Below are 12,793 nucleotides of genomic sequence, written 5' to 3' on the forward strand. Positions count from 1 at the left end.
AGTTAGGATGAATATTTAGATAGGAAGCTTTTGTCATAAGGTTGCCCGTGTGCCTTAAAATAATCCTAGATCCTAGAACTTGAATGCGTCTGGGTTAGTTTCTAAGTATTGTTAAGATTTAGAAATGCCTAATTTACAAGGTCAATTAAACAGAACTCTTTTAGAATTAATTTTAGCAATACCATCCAGTGGTTTAAAAAAACAACAAAAACCTTGTGGCACCTGGGGTTGCCAACTTAGCAGTTGGCTAAGCTCAGGTCAAGATCTCGTAGCTGATGAGTTCAAGTCCCATATGTCTCTGCTGTCAGCAGGGAGCCTGCTTTGGCTCCTCTGTCTCCCTCCTCCACTAACGTGCACACACATGCTACATACTCTCTCTCTCTCTCTCTCAAAAATAAACATTTAAAAACATTAAAAAAAAACAACCCATATCTATAATGTACATACATATAGACACATACAGAGTTCTTATAGCTTCTGTTTCAAAACAATATAAAACACACTAGCTTATAAGTAGTAGTTGGAATAAACATAATTTTACTCACTCAGATGGCTGGTCTTTTACTTTTTGTAGAGAAGACTTTTAAGATTTATATTTGTCTGTGTAAATAATCTTAAGGAGGCTTTGGTGTAAAGTTTGGGCACAACAACCCTTTATACAGTTTGTAGTTTTGAAAATAACTTTTTTCCTTTCCTTTCCTTTTTTTAAATTTAGTCTTAGGTGAGTATGGGCATTGTTTTAGACACTTCTGTCATCAAAATCTAACCTTTATGCTTTGGAGCCAAAATATAAAGCAAAGACAGAGAATGGGTATAAAGAAGGAAGATAAGGACGTCTGGGTGGCTCAGCCGGTTAAGCGTCCGACTTTGGCTCGGGTCATGATCTCACGGTTCGAGTTTGAGCCCCGCATCAGGCTCTCTGCTATCAGCACAGAGCTTGCTTCGGATCCCCTGCACCCCCCTCTCTCTGCACCTCCTCTGTCATTCTCTCTTTCTCTCTCTTGAAAAAATAAATAAACTTGAAAGAAATAAAAAAATAAAGAAAAAGAGGGGCATCTGGGTGGCTCAGTCGGTTGGGCGTCTGGCTTCGGCTCAGGTGATGAACTCACTTTCTTGGGTTTGAGCCCCGCGTGGGGCTCTGTGCTGACAGATCAGAGCCTGGAGCCTGCTTCGGAGTCTGTGTCTCCCTCGCTCTCTGCTCCTCCCCTGCTCATGCTCTGTCTCTCTCTCTCTCTCAAAAGTAAATAAAGATTTTAAAACATAATAATTAAGAAGGAAGATAGTAGGTTGCTTTGCTGGGCAAAGGAGTTTGCAGCTGGCTAAGACTGCTGGAGGGAGGGACTGGGGTTGGGAGGTTTAGAGGGAAATACAGGATCTAGCTGGTTTCAACAGGAATTGTGTGTGTTCTGCTAACCTCCTTGGTCGTTTTCAGGGTGTTACTGGGTTCCTGAGACAAAAGGTAAGAGAGGAGGAGGGGAGGCCTGCGGAAGAGAGGGTAAAGTTTACACTAAAACCGTGCTTCACTGAAGGATTCATGCAGCCATTTTAATTTTTGTTCAGCTTTGTGTTTTAAGTGAGAAGGAAAGCTGGTAAATGCAAATAAAAAGGGCCAGCCAGATGTCCGGGGCTTCTGCAATCTTGCTTGTCTCTTGCATAGCCAGCAGCCAGGAACCAGAAGCTTGAGTATACTAGTCCCACCCAACGTGGAAACACATATGTATAAAAGGTCAGTAAAACCCAAGCCAGATGCTCAGGCTTTGGAGGTGACTCCGCTGGGCCGGGACCAGTGCAAAATAAACAGTCTTTTCTGATTCCCCCGAGTGCTTGTCGCTTGTCTCTTCCTGGGCGCCGAGTATTTGCTATAATATAAGTGGTTTCAACTTCTGGAGTGTTTACATTTCAAAGGTATGGTAACATTTATATGTTCAAGGACAGAAAAAGAACATAAGTCCCTCCAAGAAGTACTTTGGTTTCCTAAGGTCATTGATTTACAAATCCTTGTGATGAAGTTTTGGGTGATGGTGCGGTTCGTGGGGTCCAGAGCCGAAGGCCAAGAAAGAATTCTTGAAGACATCTTTGGTGCAAAAAAGTTGATTTTATTAAAGCATGGGGACAGCACCCAAGGGCAGGAAGAGCTTCACTGTAAGTGTGGGGGGTAACCAATTTATGGAGTCCAGGGAGATAAAGTCAAAAGGGAGTTTCCAAAAAGACTTTCACATGCTAAAGACTTACTGGAGGCCTTGGCTAAGGTCAAGCTAAGGCTGTTTTTCCCTCTAGCAAAGCATTAACATTAAGACAGTAGGGAGTTCCTGGACTTTGGGCTCTGAGGGGATTGCCTTTTTCTGGTAATCTGGTGGAGACTTTTATCAGTTTGACCATTTGTTTTTTTGTCCTTTCCCCTTTGGACACTTAGTCGGGAGTGTCCAAGGAGTATCATGCATGGCCCTCCTGGTGGGGCGGCGGGGTGCGGTGGGGCTACCTTTCGCTTTGCCCCTCAGCCTGCCAGATGTTGGACTGCCTCTAGGGCTGCCTTTGTTTTTTGTTTTGTTTTTCTTTTTTTTTTTTTTAATTTTTTTTTTCAACGTTTTTATTTATTTTTGGGACAGAGAGAGACAGAGCATGAACGGGGGAGGGGCAGAGAGAGAGGGAGACACAGAATCGGAAACAGGCTCCAGGCTCCGAGCCATCAGCCCAGAGCCCGACGCGGGGCTCGAACTCACGGACCGTGAGATCGTGACCTGGCTGAAGTCGGACGCTTAACCGACTGGGCCACCCAGGCGCCCCTGTTTTTCTTTTTTTTTAGTTTTGCACAGCTTTGTAAGATCAGGACAGGTGCTCTCAAATTTCTTTTCTTTTCTTCTTTAGTGCAGGGCAATTGTAGTTCCAATGCCCTGATTTTTTTTTTTTTTTTTTTTTTTACAATATCTGCAAATGTCTGAAAGCCAAGAGGAAGGGGTCTGAGTGGACTTCAATTTTTGTTCTGTGCCTAATTTCTGTTTTCCATCTTGTTAAGGGAGTCCCTAAGCCCAGCTGTTACACCAATAAGACAATTGTTTAGAACGAGAGCTCTCCAAAAAAATTTTTTTTCTTTCAAATACAGCTAATTTAAAGGATCCATCATCTGACCATTGGTGAGTAGGATCTTATATCAATCTCAACAAGCCTTTTTATGGCTTAACCAAAGGTGTCCTCCAAGAGAAGGCAAAAATGCCGACTTCACAAGATCTAGAAAGTTCACACCCAAAGATAGTCTAAGAAAGTACAGACAGTAACTATGAAGGGCCCTATTCTAAACAACTGTTTCAAAACACAGGAAATCATGTGTTTTCCCTCCTTTTGAACAGAATAGAGTGACTAACCAAGTCAAAAGCTCACCACTCCCCCCCCCTTTTTTTGATTCCCTAAACTTGGGTCCACAGCTTATTCCGCTGCCTGCCAGCTGATGGAGACCAGAGAAGATTCTCACTGATCATAAAGTAGACTAAAGAAACCAATGACCAACCCTGGGAGAAAGATCAATAGAAAATATTTACAACAAATTTTTACCAAAGTTGCTGTACCCAAGGAACCAGTTTCAGAAATATTTTCTCTTCTTAATCTAAATTTAGATTTTAAAAAATGTACTCCTACCACTGTCACTTCGATTAGACCCTGCAGGCAAATTTTCAGAAGAGGGCCTTGGTAAGAAGTCTCACCTGAGCAGGTTTTATCAGAAGTCCCAGGATCTCTCAGCTGTAGGAATCCTGGGGCAAACAGTGTCCAGTCAAAGTTTATCCTGGCAACTACACTAACTTTGGGGTAAGGAAAAATAGTCCCCTATTCTACGGTAGTCTTTTGATTGGCCTCAGAGTTATATTGATATGCGACAGATTAACGGGAGAAAATCAATGTAATTACATTAATACAGGGGCTCCATCAGAATAGGTAGACCCCAGGCAGTCAAGAAATTGAGGCTATCCAGAGCTAAGGAGAAGGGGGTAAGGGCCTGGGACTTCAAAGAGAAGGAGGTCAATTCATAGCGAGATGAAAAAGTAAATGTTTTGTAGACAAGCGTCTGCTGGACCACACAGAAACAATGAGACATAGGAATTTTAACAAACCAGCTTTGCTAATTTCCTCCCAGTCTACCACCTCCAGTTCATATTATATTGTAGCTCTTTATGGTGATAGGGTGATAGCTCCCTTCTCCAAGAAAACCCTCCGTCTAAATCCCTTTTAGGCAGTTAGTGTGAGATCAAAGGTTCTTCCTGAGCATTCTGTTTATTTTTTTTCAAGCTTATTTATTTATTTTGAGAGAGAGAGAGAGAGAGAGCATGCAAGTGGGGAAGGGGCAGAGAGAGAGAGGGAAAGAGAGAATCACAATCAAGCTCCGCATGGTCAGTGTGGAGCTGAGATCCCATGAACCATGAGACCATGACCTGAGCCAAAAACAAGAGTTGGGTGCTCAACCAACTGAACCACCCAGGGCACCCTGAGCCTTCTGTTTCTTAAGATTTGCTAGCATAATCCACATGCCAAAGAGGCACATTTTAGGATACAAATTTCATTCTCCTATGATTATTTCCAATTTTACCCGGTACAGATTCCAGACTCAACTTTCTCTTTAACGTTGATTCCCAATTTTCCATAACCTGTCAGGAACAAGAGAGAGCTGGGATCCTAGATCATACCCAGGCAGGCTGCCTTCTGGGGCAACAAACAGAAGGATGGGAACTAAGATATAGTATACTCTAAGTGCTAAATAGGGTGCTGTGCCAGGAGGGAAGATGTATACCACGACCTGGACAGAAAGCAGAAAAGACAGTAGCTAGAGAGGCCCACTCATGAGGTTTCTAGAGCAGAAGTACTGGAGCATGAAGAATCAGAGACAGATGGAGGTGTGGTGGGTCTAGACTCCGTTTGGAACAAATCTTATCAACACTAAGGCCCTACCATTCATTTTTCTTGTGCATTGACTAGAAGATTGCTAGGAAAGGACAAATCTTCAAAGTACAGGAATGTAAATGAAAGAGATCTCTCCTGACTATAGCAGTTGAGGGAAGTTGCAAATATAAAACGTATGTTGGGGGCACCTGTGTGGCTCAGTCGGCTGAACATCTGTTGATTTTGGCTCAGGTCATGATCCTAGGGTCATGGGATCAAGCCCCACATGGGGCTCCATGCTGAATGTGAAGCCTGCTTAATATTCTCTCTCTCTCCCTCTGCTCCTTTCCCCAACTTGTGTGTTCTCTCTAAAGTAAATAAAATAAAATAAAAGGTACGTTGTTGCTCATTGGAGACACTTAAGAAAAAGTCCCTCTAGGGAGTCTCAGTTTATTAGTCTAGAAACTGAGAAAAGTCATTTTGTACAAAAAAATAGTGGGAGTTGTTTGCTTAGCACCTGTGCTTTCCTGTGGCCCCTAGTCTCAGCAGAAGCCCCAGAAGAAGAGTTTACCCTGGTAAAGGTACAGAGCAGGTGGAAAGGGTAGAGGGAACTTGTGCCCTGGCAGAATTGCAGAAGTGAAGCTGGTCTTCTGGAACCACTGGAGGGAAATGATACTGAGGCTAGCAATAACACCAAATGCTGAGCAAGGGATAACTTGCCCAAGGGGAAGGGGTTACCTAGAAACTGAGTGACTCAGTTAATACCCAGTACTCAAGCCCTATGATTCTATGCTCATAAAAGAGGTGCGGGAAGGGTGGGAGGGGAAAATTAAGGAATAAAAAAAGACAAGAGTCTCTGTCCTGAGGAACTCTCAGTATAATGGGGAAAAGCTAATACATGCCAGAGACAGATATAAAAACAGCAAAACTACATCCTCTCTTTTACCCGTATTAGCAGAATACAAGGGAACTTTGAGCTTATGACTAAATCAAAAATTGAGGAAAAATATGAGTAATTAGAAAAAAAACATGATTATTGATTGTACAGCCAAAGAATTTCATCCAAAGGGTTTTGATTTTGGACACATCTGCAGGTTAGCTGCAAGGTAGGTCTGAGTATCAAGCAGTAATAACATAAATGTGAGTAACACTGAAGAACATGGTAGCTAAGAGAATGGCTTGTGCCATAAAGGGTTGGTGGGGGGAGGGAGTCATAAAATTAACATTATGCTTATATTACAAACAACATAGCCTCAGGGAAAACAAATATCAATATCCCATGTGGTGAGTACTTAGCACAGGAGAGATTTCAAACTGAATGTATAGTGGTGAAAAGAACATATAGAAAAGCCTGCCACCATAGCATGGCTCCTGCTTGCATAGCTCCCTTGTCATAGATGGGGTATAACTCTTAGTCACTTTGGATGAGGACTTTGAAAACACACCCTTTCTAGATAGAAACATGAAGAAAAGAACAATGAAGATTCAAAACAACCAGAAGGCAAGCAATAGATGGCAGTAGTAAGTCTTTACATGTCAATAATTACTCTAAACACAAATAGGTTGAATTCACCAATCAAAAGGTACAGAGTGGCTGGATAGATGTAAAAAAAACAACAAAACAAAACAAGACCTGGCTCCGTCAATAGACTATGTGACTCTTGATCTCAGGGTTGTAAATTCAAGCCCCACATTGGATGTAGAGGTAACTTAAAAAAAAAAAAATCTAAAAACAAACAAACAAACAAAACAAGACCCAACTGTATGCTGCCTACAGGAGACTCATTTCAGCTCTTAAGGCACATATAGGCTCAAAATGAAGAAATGGAAGAGGATATTCCATGCAAGAGGAAACAAAAAGAAAGTGAGCATAGCCATTCTTATATCAGACAAAATAGACTTCAAGCCAAAGACACTAACAAGAGACAGAGAAGGCCATTACATAAGGATGAAAGGGTCAATACAAGAATATATAAGTCATAAATATATATGCAGTCAACATTAGAGCACCAAAATATATTAAGTAAATACCAACAGATCTAAGGAAAGAAATAGACAACCGTACAATAATCCTAGGGGACTTTAATACTCCCAGTCAGCAATAAATAGGTCATCCAGACAGAATATCAACAATGAAACCTTGGAATTGAACCATATTCTAGAACAAATGAACTTAACAAGTGTATACAGAGCATTCCATCCAATAGGAGCAGAATATATTCTTCTCCAGTGCACATGGAATATTCTCCAGGATAGATCATATGATAAGACACAAGACAATTTTAGCAAATCTAAGAAGACTGAAAACATACTAACTATCTTTTCTGAGCACAATGGAATGAAACTAGAAATCAACAACTGAAAAAAAATGGAAAGTTACAAATGTGTACAAATTAAACAACATACTTCTAAACAATCAATGGGTCAAAGAAGAAATCAAAAAGAAATAAAACTTATCTCAAAACAAATGAAAATGCAAATACGCCATACCAAACTTATGGGATATGGCAAAAGCAGTTCTAAAAAGAAAGTTTATAACAATAAATGCATATATTAAAAAGTCAGAAACGTCTCAAATAAGTGACCTAACGTTACACCTCAAGGAAATATAAAAAGGACAAATTAATCCCAAAGTTAGCAGAAGGAAGGAAATAATAAAGATCGGAGTGGAAATAAATGAAATAGAGATCAGAAATACAGTAGAAAGGATCAATGAAACTAAGAGCTGATTCTTCAAAAAGATAAACAAAATTTACAATCCTTTATCTAGACTAACCAACAAAAAAGAGAGAAGATTCAAATAAATAAAATTAGAAATAAAAAAAGAGACATTACAACTGATACTGCAGACATACCTACGATCATAAGAGACTGTTATGAACAATTATATGCCAACAAATTAGATAACCTAGAAGAAATGGATACATTTCTAGAAACATACAACCTACTAAGACTAAATTAGGAAGAAATAGTAAATCTGAACAGATCAATAACAAATAAAGAGATTGAATCAATAATCAAAAACCTCCCAGGGCACCTGGGTGGCTCAGTTGGTTAAGAGTTTGATTCTTGGTTTTGGCTCAGGTCATGATCTCACGGTTTGTGAGTTCCAGCCCCACAATGGGCTCCATGCTAACAGTGTGGCACCTGCTTGGGATTCTCTCTCTCATTCTCTCTGTCCCCCTACCCCGCTCGCTCTCTCTGTCTCTCTCTCAAAAATAAATAAATAAACTTAAAAAAATTAAAAAACAAAGAAAACACACACCAAAAAACCCACAAAAAAACCTCCCAAACACAGAAAATCCTAGAACCATATGACTTCGCTGGAGAATTTTACCAAACATTCAAAGAACAACTAACAGCAGTCCTTCTTAAACTCTTTCAAAAAGTTGAGGAGAAGGAGATACTTCTAAAGTCATTCTATGAGGTCAGCATTGCCCTATACCAGAGCCAGATAAAGACACAAGAAAACTATTGACCAATATCCCTAATGAATATAGATACAAAAATTCTCAACAAAATATTAGCATACCAAATTCAAGAACACATAAAAAGGATTATACATCATGACCAAGTGGGATTTATCCCTTGGATGCAAGGATGGTCTAACACATGCAAATCAACAAATGTAATATATTGCATTAATAAAATGTAAGATAGAAATCACATGATCATCTCAATAGATGCAGAAAAGACATCTCACGAAAGATAGCATTCTTCCATCATAAAACCCCTCAGTAGATTGAGTAACATACCTCAACATAATAAAGGCCATACATGACAAACCGAGAATTAACATTCTACTCAATGGAGAAAAAAATGGAAGATTTTCCTCTAAGATGAAGAGGAAGATAAGGATTCCCACTCTTTCCACTCCTATTCAATATAGTACTGGAAGTCCCAGCTATATCAACTAGTCAAGACAAAGAACTGAAAGGCATCCACACCAAGAAGGAAGAATTAAAACTGTTGCTATTTGCAGCTGATATGTTTTGTATTAGAAAGTGCCAAAGACTCAACCATAAAACTATTTGAACTAATCAATGATTTCAGTAAAGTTTCAGTATACAAAATCAACACACAGAAATTAGTTGCATTTTTATACACCAATGATGACACATCTGAAAAAGAAATAAAGAAAAATATCCAGTTCATGTTAGTATCCAAAACAACAAATACTTAGGAATAAATTTAACAAATGAAATAAAACATCATTCAACTAAAATTACAAGACTTTCCTGAAAGAAATCAAAGAAGACATAAACATATGGAAAGACATCCCATATTCATGGATTGGGAGAATTAATATTGTTAAAATGTCCATACTATCCAGAGCCATCTACAGATTCAATACAATCCCCATCAAAATACCAATGGCATTCTTTAGAGGAATTAGAAAAGGAAAAAAAAATCTAAAATTTGTATGGAACCTCAAGAGTCCCTAAACAGCTAAAGTAATCCTGAGGAAAACAAAACTGGAAGTATTATATCTCCTGACTTCAAACTATACTACAAAGCTACGGTAATAAAAACAGTACAGTGCTGGCACAAAAAAATAGATACATAGACCAAGAGAGTCCAGAATTATGTTTGTATGGTCAACTAATATTCAACAAGGCAGTCAAGAGCACACAATGGAGAAAGGGTAGTGTCTTCACCAGATGATGCTGGGAAAACTGGATGAACACATGCAAAGTGATGAAATTGAATCCCTGTCATGCACGCTCCCAAAAATCAACTCAAAATGGCTTAAACATAAGACCCGATAATATAAAACTCCTAGAAAAAACTGTAGAAGTTCCTCAAAATTGGTCTTGGCAATGATTTTTTGGATATGACACCAAAAGCAAATAACAAAAGCAAAATTCAATGGATGGGACTATATCAAACATAAAAACTTTTGCACAGCAAAAGAAACAATGGACAAAATAAAAAGGCAACCCACAAAACGGGAGAAAAATTTTGCAAACCATATATTAAGTAAGGAATTAATACCCAAAATATATAAGTAATTCATACAACTCAACAGCAAAAACAAAACAAACAAGCAAACAAACAAAACAAACAAACAACAACCTGATTACAAAATGGGCAGAAGAACTAAGGAGACATTTTTCCAAAGAAGATATCCAAATGGCTAACAGGGACATGAAAAGATGCTTACCATCACTAATCACCAGGCAAATTCAAATCAAAACCACAATGAGCTGTCACCTCACACCTGTTAGAATGGCTTTCATCAAAAAGACAAAAGATAAGGGTGCCTTGGGTGCCTCATTCGGTTAAGCATATGACTCTTGATCTCAGCTTAGGTCATGATTTCATGATTCCTGAATTTGAGTTCCGCATCGGGCCCCATGTTGATGGTGTGGAGACTGCCTGAGATTCTCCCACTTTGTCCATCCCTCCCTCATGTGCTCTCTTTCTCTAAAAAAAGTAAATTAATTAAAAAAAAAAAGAAGACAGATAAAAAGTACTGCAAGGATATGGAGAAAAGGGGATACTTATACATTGTTGGTGGGGATGTAAACTGATTCAACCATTATGGAAAACAATATGGAGGTTCCTCAAAAAGTTAAAAATAGATTTACCATATGATTGAGCAATGCCACTTCTGGCTAAATACCAAAGGAAATGAAAAAAGAATTTTGAAGAAATATACACACTTCCATATTTACTGCAGCATTATTCACAATAGCCAAGACATGGGAACAACCTAAGTGCCCATCACTGGATGAATGGATAAAGACGATGTGGTGCAAACACACACAGACATGCGTGTGCGTGTGTGTAAATGTGTGTGTTCACGCACAATGGAGTAATATTTAACCATGAGAAAGAGGACATCCTGCCATTTGTGACAACATTGATGGACCTTGATTGAGCACATTATGTAAGTGACATAGAGAAAGACAAGTACTGTATGACATCATTTATATGTGGAATTTTAAAAAGCCAAATTTATAAAGACAGACAGTAAAATGGCAGTCACAAGAGTTGGAGGTTGGGACAGATGTTATTTAAGGGTACAAACTAGACAGCAATATTGTATTATAATCATCAAACTTGATAAGAGACTAGAACTTAATTATTCCAACTGCTAAGGAAAGGATAATTATGTAATGTGCTAGAGGTGACGATCACCACTATAATGGCAATCTTATTACAATATATAAATGTATGAAATTAACATGTTGTATACCTTTAATTTATACAATGCTATATGTCAAATATATTTCAAATTTTTAAATATTTATTTTGAGAGACTGGGGGAAGGGCAGAGAGGGAGAATCCCAAGCAAGCTTCGGGCCATCAGCACAGAGCCTGATGCAGGGCTCAGACTCACAAACCATGAGATCATGACCTGAGCTGAAATCAAGAGTCGGACGCTTAACCGACTGAACCACCCGGGCACCTCTCTTAGCTTTTTAGATTATCAAGTCCTGTGAGGAACAGATATCCTCACCTAATTCCTGTGCCTACATGCATCATGCCTGGCCCTTCTGGTGATTTTTCATTTTGGACTTGGTCATTTTGGTTCAGTGGTATAAAAACAGCTTCAAAAACCAGCCACCTTAAATTACTTTAATTAGAAACACACACACACACACACACACACACACACACACACACAACGCCAGATAAGATTGAGACTCTTTCTTGAGAACCCTTCAGAGATCTGAGGCAAGAGTTTCTTCCAAACAGAGCTAGGACGGACGTGCTCACCAGCAACAGAGTGTAGGGGGAAGAAGGGGCTGCCATACAAATGGGTTAGAAAAATTCAACTAAAAGTTTAAACAAATTGCTAAAACCCAGGTGTGGCCAAGAACTGAGGGCTGCTGATGCAAGCACCATTCACACCCGCTTCCAGGGTCTTCTCTGTGGATCTTCACCCGATGCTCATGAAGAGAACAGGAGCAGAGAGGGAAATCAGAGAAAGCCTCTCTGGTGACACACGCCTAGATAACAGGAGTACTGTGGGAAGGGCGTGAAGCCCTTCTCCCTGACCCCTTCCATCACTAGAAGAAGGGCCCAGGGCATAGGTGAAAAACCATTACACCTGAAGAAGGGAACAAAAAGAAAACTTCTACCCCTGGGGGAGGGCCTCCAAACCATCCCAGGCCCAGAGCATGAGAAGGCTTCTATCATTGGAAGGGGTGCAGGATTATTGACAGGGTCCTATTCGCAAGATCTAGGGACAGAGAGCTGGCCTAAGACTGAGGCAAGTCCGGCATGACAGAGAAATCCCTGTCCCCACCTCCCAGGCTAACAAGTCCTGAATAAGAAGCAGACACACCCTACCTTGTGGAGAGACCACCTGAGGTGCAGACACGTAGGAAAGCCTAAAGTGGAAGGGGGAGCAGAAACATTGAGAAAAACCCTCCAGGAAAACCAGCCCCGTACCTCAAGCAAAGATGACACTACAATAGACACCAACCATAGCAACCAGAAAATCCAAGCCCGGGTCTACTCCTGACAATTGCCTCAGTCCTCCACACTTAACAGAAGAAGGGGTGCTCATTTCCAAGCGTAAATAGCATTTACTCCAGTCTCTATGGTCCTATATATGATGTGCAGAATTCAATGAAAAATTATGACACTATGAGACGCCCGTGTGGCTCAGTCGGTTAAGCGACGGACTTCAGCTCAGGTCATGATCTCAAGGGTTCATGAGCTCGAACCTGGCATGGGGCTCCATTCTGTCCCCCTCTCTCACTGCCCCTCCCCTGCTTACATTTTCTTTCTCTCAAAAACAAATAAACATGAAGAAATAAAATAAAATGGGGCGCCTGGGTGGCTCAGCCAGTTAAGTGTCTGACTTCAGCTCAGGTCATGATCTCATGGTTTGTGGATTCAAGCCCTGCATTGGGCTCTGTGCTGACCGCTCGGAGCTTGGAGACTGCTTCGGATTCTCCCTCTCTCTCTCTCT

The sequence above is a fragment of the Panthera onca genome, chromosome F1, assembly GCF_046562875.1.
Source record: "Panthera onca isolate mPanOnc1 chromosome F1, mPanOnc1 haplotype 2, whole genome shotgun sequence".
In the NCBI taxonomy this organism is placed as follows: domain Eukaryota; kingdom Metazoa; phylum Chordata; class Mammalia; order Carnivora; family Felidae; genus Panthera; species Panthera onca.